Here is a 14,960-nt window from a genome sequence, read left to right as displayed (position 1 = left end):
TGCATTCAAATGCCTTTATCAAGGTGTTCAACATAATAATACATCTTAATGTATTTATTTTCTACCAGCAACAGTCCCTTCCTTTGCTCCCAGAAGCGTAGCCCAATTCAAGATTTTATACTTCCTTGGACCAATGGATCAAATACTTTTTTTAAAAAAAAGTTCACTCTCTCCGCCTTCCTCCTGGCTGGAGGCCCAGCCGATCTCTGGCAGCCGAAATCAGAAACAGCAGCTTTCCAAAAAAGAGCCCCGGTAGAATCAAGAGGAAAAAGGAAGAAACGTCAGCAGCTGTGGGACAATCTGGCTTTTTATAACCACCAAACTCTTCAACCGCCTGAGAGTTTTGAACGGCAAGGGTGTCAGTCAGATTGGGCAGGATGTGAGGTCGTGTGTGCCGCAGATCACTGGCGCCAGGGAGGTGATTCACCGCATGCCCGGCATCTCAAGGTTCAGATTGGATGTCAGGTGCATCAAAGAATCGTGGAAGTGAACCAAAAAAAAAAATGCATTTCAACAAAGGGACCTTATCATCCTCGGGATATACAGAGGCAGAAGCGCATTGTATACAGCCTTGTTCTTCTTGGTTAGCCAAAGAAGACAAGGGAGAAGGGGAGATGGGGAGTGGAGAGGGAGAAGAGGAGGAGGAGTGGAGGATGCTGAGCAAATGTTAGCAGCTGGTGGCCAGTTTCCCCCCCCCCCTCTCAGTGCCTGCTTTTTAGGACACCCTGACAGCTGTTTCCTGTAGCCTGCTATCTCATGGGCTCATCTTGAAGGGATGTGTTACCGGCATCCCCAACCCCTCTCGTTCCAGTCTGTTTCCTGCACTGGGACCCTGGCCTGCCCCTTCTTTCTCACGACCTGCTTGGAGGTCAGCTGGACTCCTCGAAAGGGCTCTGCTAAGCCAGCCCAGAAACCCGTCAAGTAAAAACAATCCTCCTCTTTTGTTGCACCCCTCCCAGAACGTCTCTTGTTTTGGGCTATCTTGCTGACCAGAATGCTCTCCCAGCACCCCTTATATTTATGGGAGACCCCAGGCACCAGGGAAGAGTCCCAGAAAATTTAACTAGATAAGCAAAGGTTGTTTGGAACCCAGGATGCCTTTAATGTACAGGAGGTTTCAAAACGTGGCAACCTTTAAAGGTTTGTGGACTTTATTTCCCAATATTCCCCACAGACAGCTGTGGTTTGCTGGCTAGGGAATTCTGGGAGTGGAAGTCCCCATCTTAAAAGTTTGGAGACCCTCGATTTACAGTCTCAAAACAAAGTTCTATCCCAAGTAGCCTAGCCCCTTGGCCGACGAATGTCATGTATGGTTGCTGTTTGAATGGGTATGATTGATTTTTAATATAGTTAATGATTTTAAAGTAGTTTATTTAAATTTACTTAATTGGATTTAGCATATTGGATTTTATTGTTCTTTTTTTATATGCTGTAAGCTGCCCCGAGTCCTTGGAGAGGGGCAGCATATAAATCCAACAAACAAACAAACAAAATATTTTGATGTGCCAAAGGCCGCCAAACATCTTCCATCAGAGGTAGGCAGGGTTCCTACGTTTCGCCATTACCAGAATGCTCCTGGAGACCGGCGCCGGCGCATCTGGCGGGTGGGTGCAGGTGTCCTCACGTGAGATTCGGCTTCTGTACATACACAGCGAGAGTGAGATTTTGATGATCTTCGCTGATATTTTTTAAAAAAATTTTTTTTTATTCCTGTAGAAGACCTTCAGCCTGAGAATCATATTAAGGCTTTCTTATAAAATTATGTAAAGCAAGGCAAGAATTGCGAGAGGTGTTCAACAATATTCTGTGATTGTTTCAGGTAAAAAAAATATAGAAATAAATTAATGACAACAAACATACAGATCCCCCCACCCCCCCAAACCTCTCCTCACCCCAGTTTTATAGACTGACACTTTCTTCTTGCTGGTGGAGCCTTGATGTTTCAATCTCGTGCATTTTGGGGTTTTTTGTTTTTTTGTTTTTTAAAAAATATTTTATTTTTAAATGCACAATACAAAAACTAAAATTAAAAACAGATATAAACACATTTAAAGAAAGAGAAAAAAAGAAAAGAAAATACATAACAGGAGAAAAACAAAAAGAATTTTAGAATTACAAAAATAATTTTCCTGATATTTTTGCTTCTGCGTGACAAGCAAACTCAATAGGGGAAGCCAGATTCACTTAACAACCACACAATTCACTTAAGAACTGCAGTGATTCACTTAACAACCCTGGCAAAAGGATGGCGAAATTGGGCAAGGCTCACTGAACAATTACATGGTTTAATAACAGAAAATGTTGTTAATTTGTGAATACCTACGAGACCGCCTTCTGCTACATGAATCCCAGCGGCTGATTAGGTCCCACAGAGTTGGCCTTCTCTGGGTCCCATCAACTAAACAATGTCGGTTAGCAGGGCCTAGGGGAAGAGCCTTCTCTGTGGCGGCCCCGTCCCTCTGGAATCAACTCTCTCCAGAGATTCGAACAGCCCCCACTCTCCTCGCCTTCTGTAAAATGCTGAAGACTCACCACTGTCCCCAGGCATGGGGATGATTACCTCCCCCCCTTCATTGTGTTTTCTGACCTCTGTTGTATGATGAACTGGTTTGAATGTGTACGATTGTGTAGTTAGTGATTTTATGACACTGGTTATGTTTATTAATGTTTTTAATTGACTTTTAAATTTTATTATTAGATTTGTAATGTCTTGTACTATTTTATGTTGTGAGCCACCCCGAGTCTTCGGGGAGGGGTGGCATACAAATCTAATAAATAATAATAATAATAATTATTATTATTATTATTTAATACAATCTGCCTCATGACTGGCTGGGTGAGTGTAGCTAGGTGGTCATGGGACTGTGGGACTAAGGAGAAATTTTCTAACAATAAGATCAATCGGCCAGTGGAATGGCTTGCCTCCAGAAGCTGTGGGTGCTCCATTACTGGAGGCTTCTAAGAAGAGACTGGACAGCCATTTGTCTAAAATTATAGAGGGCCTCTTGCTTGAGCAAGGAGTTGGACTAGTTGAGGGAGTTGTAGTTGTAGCTCTGGAACCACATGTGGCTCCTTCATCCCTCTTCTGTGGCTCCCTGTTGCCGGTTGGCAGAGGAAAAAACATGCTAGGAGGAGTCTCTACGGTGGGGAAACCGGCCTTCTGGTTGGCTCCACAATTGAACAGAGAATTTCTGGTTAGACTGTTGCAGTATTGCAAGCTACTTCTGCTGATCACTGGCTGCCAGCAGTTTAGCAGATTGAATCTCAGTAGGCAGGTTGACTCAGCTTTCCATCCTTCCAAGGTCGCTAAAATAAGGACCCAGATTGTTGGGGGCAATTTGCTGACTCTCTGTAAACCACTTAGAGAGGGCGGTAAAGCACTGTGAAGCGGTATATAAGTGTAAATATTATTATTATTTATGATTGCCGATCCCTGGACTAATCCCTTCCAACTTTGTTATTCTGTTATTTCTCCAAAGCAGATTTGCCGCTCAGCCACAAAATGCACACTGCACTCCCAAGGCACCCTAATTTGTGTTATCAAAGCACGTGTTGAATTTCCATAGTGTGCTGTGCTCCAATGAATAAACTACCTTAATTATGCTTGGCTTAATGGCCTGAGCATTGCCTCACATTCAACCTAAAGCTTTCCAACCGCAGTTTAGCTTAGTATGGTATAAATCCAGACTTTGTATCTTGACGAGCAACGTTGGCTCCCAAAGTTATGAGAAAACAGGCTACAACTTCTGGCTGCTTTTGACCTCCTCAGAAGGAGGAAGAAGTACAGATGTATGAAAGCCAACAAGGCTGGACATCTGAGCAGCTTCTATCTCTTCATGGCTTTCTTGAAATATTGGCTTAAGCTCTTGGAAGCTTCTTTGCAAGCCCTGTCTAGGAGAAGGAGGTCAAGGAGAGAATTAATTAGTGAGAGGAATTCTGGGAGTTGAAGTCCACAACATCTTCAAGTTGCCAAGGTTGAGGAATACTACTCTTACACACACTGTCCTTTTTTAAGGTCTTCCCTCTGGCTAAGGGCTTTCTCTCTTCTCAATCTTCTTATTCTCCTTTGCATTCTTGTGTGTTTCGAATGGTATGCATATTAGATGGCTCATCCATCTGCAGGGGGTTGCAAAGGCTGTTCCAAAGATAAAGGTTAAATTTAGCCTGATTGCCCTTCGTTGTGTGTGTGTGTCCATATGTATGGTTTTGGTGTCAGCAGAGTGAGAAAATACCCAGGGCCTTGCAGGTGTTTGCCAGTTTGCCTCAGTCTATTTCCAGCCCTTGCCTGAGGTCATACACAGGTGCTGGCCCATTGGTGACTCAGAAGAAGTCACTGAGCTACCCCCTCCACCCCACCCCATATCCTCTGGGGGACTAGCAGCTTTACCAGAGCAGTCAGGCCATGGGCAGGAAAAGGGCAGCTGGGGAGAGCCTTTGTGAGAGGCCCAGGCAAACATCTAAAGGGGCTGCTAAGAAGAAGGATCAACTGATTCTCCAAAGGCCTGGAAGGCAGGAAAAGAAGTAAAGGATGGTGGAAACCTATCCAGGGGAGATCCAACCATCATAGAAATAAGGAGAAATCTTCTGCCTCCAGAAGTTGTAGGTTCTCCATCATTGGAGGTTTTGTAGAAGAGATTGGGTAGCTATTTGTTCGGAATGGTATAGAGTGGTGATGGCTAAACTTTTTTGGTTCGTGCGCCAAAATGTGTGTGTGTGTGTGCCTGTGTGCTAGTATGTACACACTATGTCCACATCCATTACCCCCCCATGCATATGTACACTCCCCCCGCACTGCCCCTGCACATGTGCACAATCCCCCCTCATCTCCGCATATGCACAGAGGCCCCACTGAAGCCTGGGATGGTGCAAAAAAGAGCGAAATGTGCAGGCCAGAGGTTCAGAAAAATGGACATCCAGTTTGCCCATTGTGCTGTTTTTCACACTCTGGAGCCTTCAGGGAAGCTTCCTGAAGCCCCGGAGTGCGAAAAACAGGACAACGGGAAACCAGAAGTCCATTGTCCAAACTTCTAGTTTGCCTGATGGGCTGTTTTTTGCACTCTGGGGCTTTAGGAAGCTTCCCTGAAGGCTCTGGAGTGCAAAAAACAGCATAACAGGCAAACTGGAACCCGTTTTTCTGAACTTATGGTTTGCCCATTGGATATGGTTTTTTGCTTTTTGCTTTTTTTTCATTTTTGTATTTTTAGCATTTTCCCTGAAGTTTTCCCTCCAGAGGGCAAAACGGCCTTCCCCAAGGCTGAAAATCAGCTGGCTAGCACATGCATCCACCCTGGAGCTGACATAGGGCAATGCCTCCAATGGGGCTCTGCATGTCACCTGTGGCACACGTGCCATAGGTTCGCAATCACGGGTTTCTTGCTTGAGCAGGACGTTGAATGAGAAGATATCCAAGATCCCTTCCAACTCTGTTATTCTGTCCTATTCAGATAGAATTCTCACATTGGCTGCCTGGGGAATTCTGGGAGCTAGAGTACCCATGTCCAGAAATGACCAAAATTGAGAAATACTGTACTTCTTCAAAGAGAAATGTAGAGATCTCATGCAGGACATCCACCAGATTTAGGCAAATTTAGGTCTTTAATTTTGAAGCTTCACTTTCTGGCCTTCTAGTTGATACATTCTGCAGTCCTTCTCCCATTTTTTCCAGGTTTCGGGGTCAGAAAAGGCCCATTCTGGCCCCAAGACTTTGGCATCTGTGGGAAAAGAAAACTCTGCTGCCAAAATAATTTCTTAATCTGTATTCATGTTCTACATTGGTATTTCTCAACCATAGCCACTTGAAGATGCATGGAAATCTTACTATCTCCTCCTGTATTGAGGCAACCTTTGGATTTCCTGTGCACTATTCCACTAAAGTTTCATTAGAGAGAATGAGCAAGAATCTTCAGAATATCCATTTCAGATCAGAACTTTGCAGTCTTAACCCCAGAATCTCCACCTTCCTTTCAGAAGGTATACAGGCATGCTTTTAACTTATCGACTTTATTACCACCTGCTTAGGACCTTTATTTTAAGGAGCAAAAAAACCCAACAAAACCCAGCAGTTGGGTGAAACCAGGGATCAAGGACCAAACTATTTACCTCCTGCCATATACCTCCCAATAAGACCAATAAGAGCACACAGAGTTGGCCTCCTCCAGGTCCCGTCGACTAAACAGTGTAGGTTGGCGGGACCGCTAGGGAGGGCCTTCTCTGTGGCTGCCCCGGCTCTATGGAACCAGCTACCCCCCTGATATCCATACTGCTCCCACCCTACTGGCCTTCCGCAAGGTCACAAAGACCTGGCTTTGCCGGTAGGCCTTCGGGCCATGAATTGTCCATCTTTCATGGCCAAACTTTATTTTATGAATGGTGTGCATGCATAAGATTTGACTGGTTTTTATATAAATGGGTTTTATCAGGGTTAGTTTTTAGAGTTTATATTCAACTTCTTTTTATTGCTTGTATCTTTTTGTATTGTATTATATTATGTTGTAAGCCGCCCTGAGTCCTTCGGGACTGAGCAGCATAGAAAAACAAACAAACAAACAAACAAACAAACAAACAAACAAACAGAAAACAAGCAGACAGACAGACAGACAAACAGACAGACAGACAGACACACACACACTCATACATACATACACACACACACACACACACATACATACATACATACATACATACCCTCCTTTCCTCTCACTGCCCATAAGCTCCTTAGTTAGTTTACTAACACGGCCCAAAATCAATAATCTTCTTTGCTGGTGCGGCGCCTCCCAAGATATGCTGTCTCTGAACTGGAGTAACAACCACAATCATTTTTAACCAAGTTGTGTTGTGGTTCTTGTTGCTAATGTATCTTAGTTCCTTGTAAAGTAGAACAAGATAGAGTTGGAAGGGATCTAGGAAATGGGTCTCCAACCTTGGCAACTTTAAGAATCCTGGCAGCTAAAGTCCACAAGTTTTAAAGTTGACAAGGTTGAAGACCCCTGGACTAATCCAACCCCTTGTTCAAGCAGGAGACATTGGAACAAATGGCTGTCCAATCCCTTCTTTAAAAACCCCAAGTATGAAGCACTCCCAGCTTCTGGAGACAAGCTGTTCCACTGATTAATTGTTCTCACTGTCAGGAAATTTCTTTATAGTTCAAGGAAACTTTTTGATAAGTTTCCATCAGTTACTTCTTGTCCTGCTCTCAAATGCTTTGGAGAATAAATTGACCCTGTCTATTTTGTCGCAGCCCCTCTAATATTGGAAGATTGTTATCATATTACTCCTGCTCCTCCTCTTCGCTAAACCAGATATCACCAGTATCTGCAACCACTGGTAGAGGGTGGCCACTAACCACAAAGGTGACAGTTAGATCTAGAAACAGTATTTACTGCATGCATACTAAACAACACATTCACATTGTAATACACTTTTTGTGCACGCTGTAGGTTTTCTCTCCCAATCCTGTGGCCAGCCTATATCCAGAATACTTCTTCATGCTAAAATAAATAAACAAACAAACAAACAAATAATTAAATAAATAAGAAAGAAAGAAAGAAAGAAAGAAAGTACGGAGCACTTTAAAGCATTTTTAAAATAAATATTTTTATTATATTTTTTTTTCCTTTCCAACATTTCAATTTTGCAACGACATTGTACTGGCTGTATCCACTCCTTTTCAGATATACTGTACATAGAAGTATACACCCTGATTATACCCAGCATTTTCTTGATCATACATTATAATCCCCTTTCAATACATAACATTGTATGTCATAGTTATAACCATTCTTTTCATAATTGTACCATAACATTCTCTCTATATAGTTTTATCTATTTTATTTCCCCTCTCTCCTTCCCTCTCCTCTCCTCCTCCTTCCTTTCCTCCTCTCCACTCTCCTCTTCTCCCACTACCCTCTCCTTCTCTCTCTGCTACTCCTCTCCTTCCATCCATTTCCCTCTCTTCTTTTCCCTCACTACTTTACTCTTCTTCCCTCTCTTCTTTTCCTCTCCTCCCCTCCTCTCCTCCTCTCCTCTTCTACACTTCCCTGGAAGGAGGGGAGTAAAGCATTTTTCCAGTCGAAAAAGGCTGGCATACCCCGAAATCATCTTGCATCTCCATGAACACAAGACTGTACTTTGCCTGCAGTGATGCAGAAATGCATGAGGAGGCTGTAGGCAAAGAAAACTCCTTAAAGTGATATCAGAGTAAAGAAATACAGTACTCCCTTTTTCCTGAGTTCTTAACTGTGGGAGGTAATGAAACTGACAGGCAGATTTTTTCATCCCTTTTGAAGATTCAGATCCAGGTTTTTGACAGAATAATTCCCAAACAGCCTACGGAAATAGGTTAAGCCTGGGTTTTCTAATCTTGGCAACCTGAAGATATGTGGGTTTTAATTCCCAGAATTCCCCACCCAGCAAGGCTTGAAGATGTGTGGACTTTAACTCCCAGGATTCTCTTCCCTTGGAAGATGGATTTCAGCAGGTTCTGACCAGTTCTGGAGAACCAATAGCAGAAATTTTGAGGAGCTCAGAGAACCAGCAAATACCACCTAAATACCTGCTTCAATCTGGCCACAGGGCCACCCTGGAAACAGTGAAGGACTGGCCTACAGTGCCTCTGCCAGCCAAAATGGAACTCGGGAGGGCTGTGGGCGGCCCTCATAAGCTCAATTTTGTGCTTGCAGAGGGTTGCAAGAGGCCGTCACAAGGGGAGCCTGTTTTCGCTGGTAGAACGATTGGGCCATTATGGAAGCCTCCGATGCCATTCCCCCCTGCCCCCCCCCAGGTCAAACACAACCTTCATGTGGCCCTCAATGAAATAGAGTTTGACACCCCTGCTCTAGACTAAGCTGAAAAGATCAGCCAACTTTTAAATAGTTCTGGTGTTCCATCTGCATGCCCATGCTCATATTTATTGACTTTGAAGAAATGACCCCATTTTTCTCAATCTGCTATGTTCCACCTATGTGGAGACCGGAACCCCATCATTTTTAAACACGGGAGTTGTAGTCTTCAGACATGTAGAGAATATAGAAGTGGGAAGCCTGGATAATGTTGTAACTTATCTCCAAGACTCCGGTTTCAAAATTTAATGTGGTTTCTGGATCTGATGGCCTCAATCCTTCAAGAGACTTGCCTGTATATGCTCCATTTGGGGGGGGGGGGGGAACACGCAAAGGAATTTGGGAATAAATCGTAGCAATCAAGGAGAGACAAGATAGGACGATACCTTCCCCCCCCAAATTGCAATCATTTTGATTACTTTGAAGAGTGACTGTTGCTTGAATGCTGATCTCCGTTTTTGCATATCTTGAAACTCCAGTGGTAGAATTTTGACACCTTTATCAGAATCTCTATCAGGTTCTAATAACCTGTTTTTATTTTTAGATATAAAGCACAAGCCGTCTTTAAAAAAAAAACCCAACACCCAAAAAAACCAAACCATTTTTTTCCATTCTCATCTGCATGTTGAGTGCACTTTAGCTTCCTGTCGTGGTAAGTTTGCTCTGAAGGTGCTAAAAATGTCCAGAGTAAGATCAAAACTTAAAGGAAGTTTGGAAATTTAGTTAAACAGACTTCCTTTTTTTTATTCCCCCCCCCTTTTGCTGTTTTACTAACCCAAGGCCACAAGCCACCAGAAAATTTTCCTGCTTTAAGTTCCTGCTGAAAAAAGCTCACGTTTTAACATAACTTGTACAGGGGAACCTCCTACTGGATTATAAATTTTTGGATGCTCTCTGGACTACAAATACAAGTAGACCTTGACATATAACCCACAACTGAGCCCAGAATTTTGGTTGTTAAGTGGGACACTTGTTGAGTGTTTGAACGGTTTTAAAGCTTTACTTGCCACAGTGGTTACGCAATATAACTTCAGTCATTAAGTTAGTAACATTCTCTTCTTTTCAACATTTTCCCATCAGTAAACATTCCTTACACATCCATTTTTCTCTCTTGCTTCAATTTGCTGTCTACACATATGGTTCTAATGTTAATTTATATACAGACAATTAACAATGTACAGTGGTACCTCTACTTAAGAACGCCTCTACTTAAGAACTTTTCTAGATAAGGTCCGGGTGTATAAGATTTTTTTGCCTCTTCTTAAGAACCATTTTCTACTTAAGAACCTGAGCCCGGAAAAATTTCCCAGGAAATTTGAGAGTGCCACAAAGGCCCGGCCAGTTTCTTGCCATTCACCCTTTAATCCCGGCCATCTTGGGCTTTCCTGAGCTGCCAGAGGAGCCTTTCGGTGGTGCTTAAGGAGGCTTTGGCAATCCAGAGCAAACAGAGCTTTTTCCTTTCTCTGGGCACTTGAAGAGAGAATAAAGCTCTGCCATCGCCCAGAGAAAAGAAACGCTCCCTTCACTCTGGGCAGCGACTGTCCTCCTCCTCTTCTTCTTCCTCCTCCTCCCACCCAAATTCTGAGCTTTTATTTCTTTCCTAATGGGTTTGCACGCATTATTTGCTTTTACATGATTCCTATGGGAAAAATTGCTTCTACTTAAGAATGTTTCTACTTAAGAACTTGGTCACGGAACAAATTAAGTTCTTAAGTAGAGGTACCACTGTACTTAATTTCGATCATACATTCGCTGTCCATTCCATTTCCACTTGTTTGCTGCTGCATTTCAACTCCTTTCTTTTAATTTAATTAATTCTTTAAGCTATTTTGGAGAATTAGAACAACATCCTTGAGTTGCAACCACAGTTGGGACAAGAATGGTTGTTGTGACTTTTGCCCAATTTTACCAGCATTTTTGACCCAGTTGTTAAGTGAATCATAGCATTAAGTGAATTTGCATTTCCCACCCCACCTGCCCCCACCTTGGATTTTCTTTATAAGACAGCTGGGAAGATAGCATGACCCCAAGATGTTGCAATGGTAATAAATACATGCCAGTGGCCAAGCACCCACATTTTAATTGCGTGACCACAATGTGGTGCAACAGTCATAAATGCAAGGACTGATAGTAAGTCACTGTTGTGATTTTAAACAGTTGGTGGCTGAAGGGCTGTAAGTTCAGGACTACCTCCAATTGAATGAAGCCAGCTCAGGTCAAGGGTCAAATCCAGACAGAGACTTTGATGCTTTAGGAGCCTTTGACCAGCAATTCAGCCTGTCTAACAGGATGTTAGGTGGGAAAAAATGAAGGCAATCCTGTTTGTAGCCTTAAACAGTCTTGGAAGGAAAGATGAGAAGACAAGGGTCAGATAAACTCAACAATTCCCCATATGTTACACCATTAAACCCATGTTTAGTCAGAATAGAGTTGGAAGGGACCTTGGAGGTCTTTTATCCAACCCACTGCTCAAACAGGAGACCCTATACCATTTCAGACCAATGGTTGTCCAAACTCTTCTTTAAAACCTCCAGTGTTGGAGCACCCACATCTTCTGGGGGCAAGTCAATTCAACTGTCAGGAAATTTCTCCATAGTTCTAAATTGCTTCTCTCCTTGATTAGTTTCACCCACAACTTCTGGAGGCAAGTGGTTCCCCTGATTAATTATTCCAACTGTCAGGAAGTATCTCCTTCATTCTAGGTTGAATTTCTGAAGCAAAAGCCCATGGGGCTGAGATTGATGGACAAGGCAACGTGCTGGGATCTGTACACCTTGGCCTGGGCTTTCTGCTCTGGACATGCTCATGTATTCTAATCAATCAATCAATCAGAATAGAGCTGGGAGGGGTCTTGGAGGTTTTCTAGTCCAACCCGCTGCTGAAGCAGGAGACCCTATACCTGTGATGGCAAACCACAGGTGGCATGCGGAGCCATATCGGAGGACACACAAAGCATTGCTCTGGCATGTGTGCACTAGCCAGCTGGTTTTCGGGCTTTGGGAAGGCCGTTTCACCCTCTGGAACCTTCAGGAAGCTTCCCTGAAGGCTCCAGAGTGTGAAAAACAGCACAATGGGCAATCCGGAAGTCCATATTTCTGAACTTCCGGTTTGCCTGTTTGTCCATTTTTTCACTGTCCCAGGCTTCAGTGAGATGTGTGCCCATGCACAGGGATGGAGAGGATTGTGCGCATGTGATGGGGCAGCGCAGGGGGTACACATGCATGGGGGGAGGGAATGGGTGTGGGCATGTGTGTGCATGTTACCACATGCACACACACCTTTTTGGCATACAAACCAAAAAAGGTTCGCCATCAGTGCCCTGTACTATTTTATTTATTTATTTATCAGATTTGAAAGGGACCTTGCAGGTCATCAAGTCCAATCCCCTGCTTAAGCAGGAAATCCTACAGCACCTCAGCCAAATGGCAGTCCAATCTCCTCTTGAAAATGTCCAAAGTTGAGAAGTTCACAACCTCCGCTGGCAGGCCATTCCACTGGTTGATCGCTTTGACCATCAAGAAGTTCTTCCTTATTTATAGGTTGAATCTCTCCTTGGTCAGCTTCCAACTGTTGTTCCTCGTCCGGCCCTCTGGTGCCCTGAAAAACAGCCTGACCTCCTCCCCTCCATGGCAACCCCTCAAGTACCTGTAGATGGCTATTCATGTCCCCCCTGGCCCTTCTTTTCTCTAGGCTAAACATGCCCAGTTCCAGTAATCTCTCTTCATAAGTCTTGGTTTCTAGCCCTGTAATCATTTTGGTTGCTCTTTTCTGCACCTTTTCCAGAGTTTCTATGTCTCTTTTGAAGTGTGGTGACCAGAACTGAATGCAGTACTCCAGATGTGGTATGACCAGGGGGTTATAGAGTGGTATTAATACCTCTCTGGTCTTGGAGTGTATCCCCCTGTTGATACAGCTTTTTAGCCGCTGCTGCACATTGCTGGCTCATTTTTAGTTGATTATCCACCAAGACTCCGAGATCCCTTTCACAGTCACTACTGCTAAGTAGGGTTCCTCCCAGACTGTATGAGTGTCTAGGTTTTTTTTTTTACCTAGGTGAAGGACTTTACTCTTCTCGATATTGGACATTTGAGACAAGTGACTGTCCACTCTCATCTTCAAAACCTCCACTGATGAAGCACCCACAGCTTCTGGAGGCAAATAATTCCACTGGTTAATTGTTCTCACTGTCACTAATTTTCTCCCTCATTCCCGGTTGCTTCTCCCCTTGATGTCGTCCTTAAAGGAATTCCAGGTTGCCCTTCTCAGTGTTGGCTAGGAAAAGTGAAGACTGAGTAGAAGGAACTAGCTCTTACAAAAATCCTTCCATTCTTGGAAGGTTCGGACTTCACCCGCTGCCCTGCCCTGCTTGCACTTTGCCTCTTTCTCACCACACGCTTTCTCAAAAAAAAAAAAATTCCCCACAAATCAAAAATGGAACCAAGTAGAATAAATTTCTGAATGAATCGTGCGATTGATCATAGCTTTAGGCATAGATGCCTACTAACTTGGTTGATTCACATGCATTCTGAATCCTGATCTGAACCAAAGGAGGAGGAGCATATATCTCTGTCTCCCCCCCTTCCGCCCCCTCCTCCATGACATAGTTTCCATTCCAGAATAATAACCCATCACAGGTGAACAAACCTCAGGACGGAAACTGTAGTTGTGGTTACTGGTTGATTATTCCTTTGTCACACTGATGGTTAGTTATAAGTGGCCTGATTGTTGAGGGGATCTGGTGGGTAAATCTCAAAGGCTTATAAAAGAGACACCTTTTTTTCTAGTTCCAGAAAGATTCCTTAAACTGGGGAAAGGAATAAAACAACCAGGAAGACAACAAAGTGAATTCAAAGATGAAATATTCAGTGTATTTTCTGAACCTTTGATCTGTTGACTGGCAGGAAGATTCCCCCCTTTGTCCTTGTCCCTTGTTATTATGCAAAACATCATTGTTTCAAAAACAAAAGTAGCTTATAGGTCATGCAGAAGGTTCTTGGGACTTACAGGCCAAATTGTTATAGTCAGAAGTGCAGGATTGAAGAGGAGAGAGTGCAAAGAATGAGGTCATAGAGAGACCAGAAACAAAAAGTACAGACACTGATAATTGCTTCATTAACAAATTCCTTACTAAACTAGCTGTGGAGATCTCACACTTCTACATTCTTCGACTGTTGCTGGACTGATCAGCTTTATCATCGGTGCTGGTCCACCAAGGAGAAGTAAAGTTTAAAGTGGACAAAGCTTTAACCAACCCACTCAAAAAAAGCAGAGACAGGCAAGAAAGTTTGGCAGAATATGGTATAATAAATCAAGATGGCAGTGAACTGACCCCCATGAAAAGTTTTGATCACATCATTGTGGCCTTCATAATCAGTGGTGGGATACAAAAACTCTTACTACCAGTTCTGTGGGTGTGGCTTGGTAGATGCGGCATGGCAGGCGTGGCAGGAGAAAGTTACTGCAAAATCCCTATTATCTCCCAATCAGCTGGGACTTTAAGTAAGTAAGTAAGTAAAGGTAGTCTTTGACTTACACCAGTTCATTTAGCAACTGTTCGAAATTACAACAGCCCTGGAAAAAAGTGACCTGTGACCAATTTTCATTTTTATGACCATTGCAGCCTTCCCCGTGGTCACGTGATCGAATTTCGGACACTTGGAACTGATTCACAATTTATTTATTTATTCGATTTTTATGCCGCCCTTCTCCTTAGACTCAGGGTGGCTTACAACATGTTAGCAATAGCACTTTTTAACAGAGCCAGCATATTGCCCCCACAATCCGGGTCCTCATTTTACCCACCTCGGAAGGATGGAAGGCTGAGTCAACCTGGTGAGATTTGAACCGCTGACCTACAGATCTACAGTCAGCTTCAATGGCCTGCAGTACCTGCTGCGCCACCCCGCTTATATAATTATGATGGTTGCAGTGCCCCGGTGTCATGCAACCCATCCTTGGCGACCTTCTGACAAGCAAAGCCAATTCACTGAACAACCATTTTAGTAAGGTAACAACGGTGGTGATTCACTTAACAACCATATAAAGAAAGGCCATAAAATGTATTTATTTATTTATTATTTGGACTTATATGCCGCCCCCTCCAAAGAGGGTGGCTTACAACAT

The 14,960-nt window shown here is 43.4% G+C and overlaps 1 long non-coding RNA gene across 1 annotated transcript in view; it reads right to left on the bottom strand.

The window, feature by feature from the left end:
- Window positions 1-14,498: 14,498 nt before the first annotated feature.
- Window positions 14,499-14,960, bottom strand: part of LOC139173878 (uncharacterized) — a 30,338-nt gene continuing 29,876 nt past the window's right edge. Inside the window, exon 3 of the long non-coding RNA XR_011560253.1 lies at window positions 14,499-14,960. This exon is cut by the window's right edge and continues 1,844 nt beyond it. This is a non-coding gene — a long non-coding RNA (uncharacterized lncRNA).

The sequence above is a fragment of the Erythrolamprus reginae genome, chromosome 11, assembly GCF_031021105.1.
Source record: "Erythrolamprus reginae isolate rEryReg1 chromosome 11, rEryReg1.hap1, whole genome shotgun sequence".
Lineage (NCBI taxonomy): Eukaryota > Metazoa > Chordata > Lepidosauria > Squamata > Dipsadidae > Erythrolamprus > Erythrolamprus reginae.
This window is presented reverse-complemented; position numbering and strand designations above follow the sequence as displayed.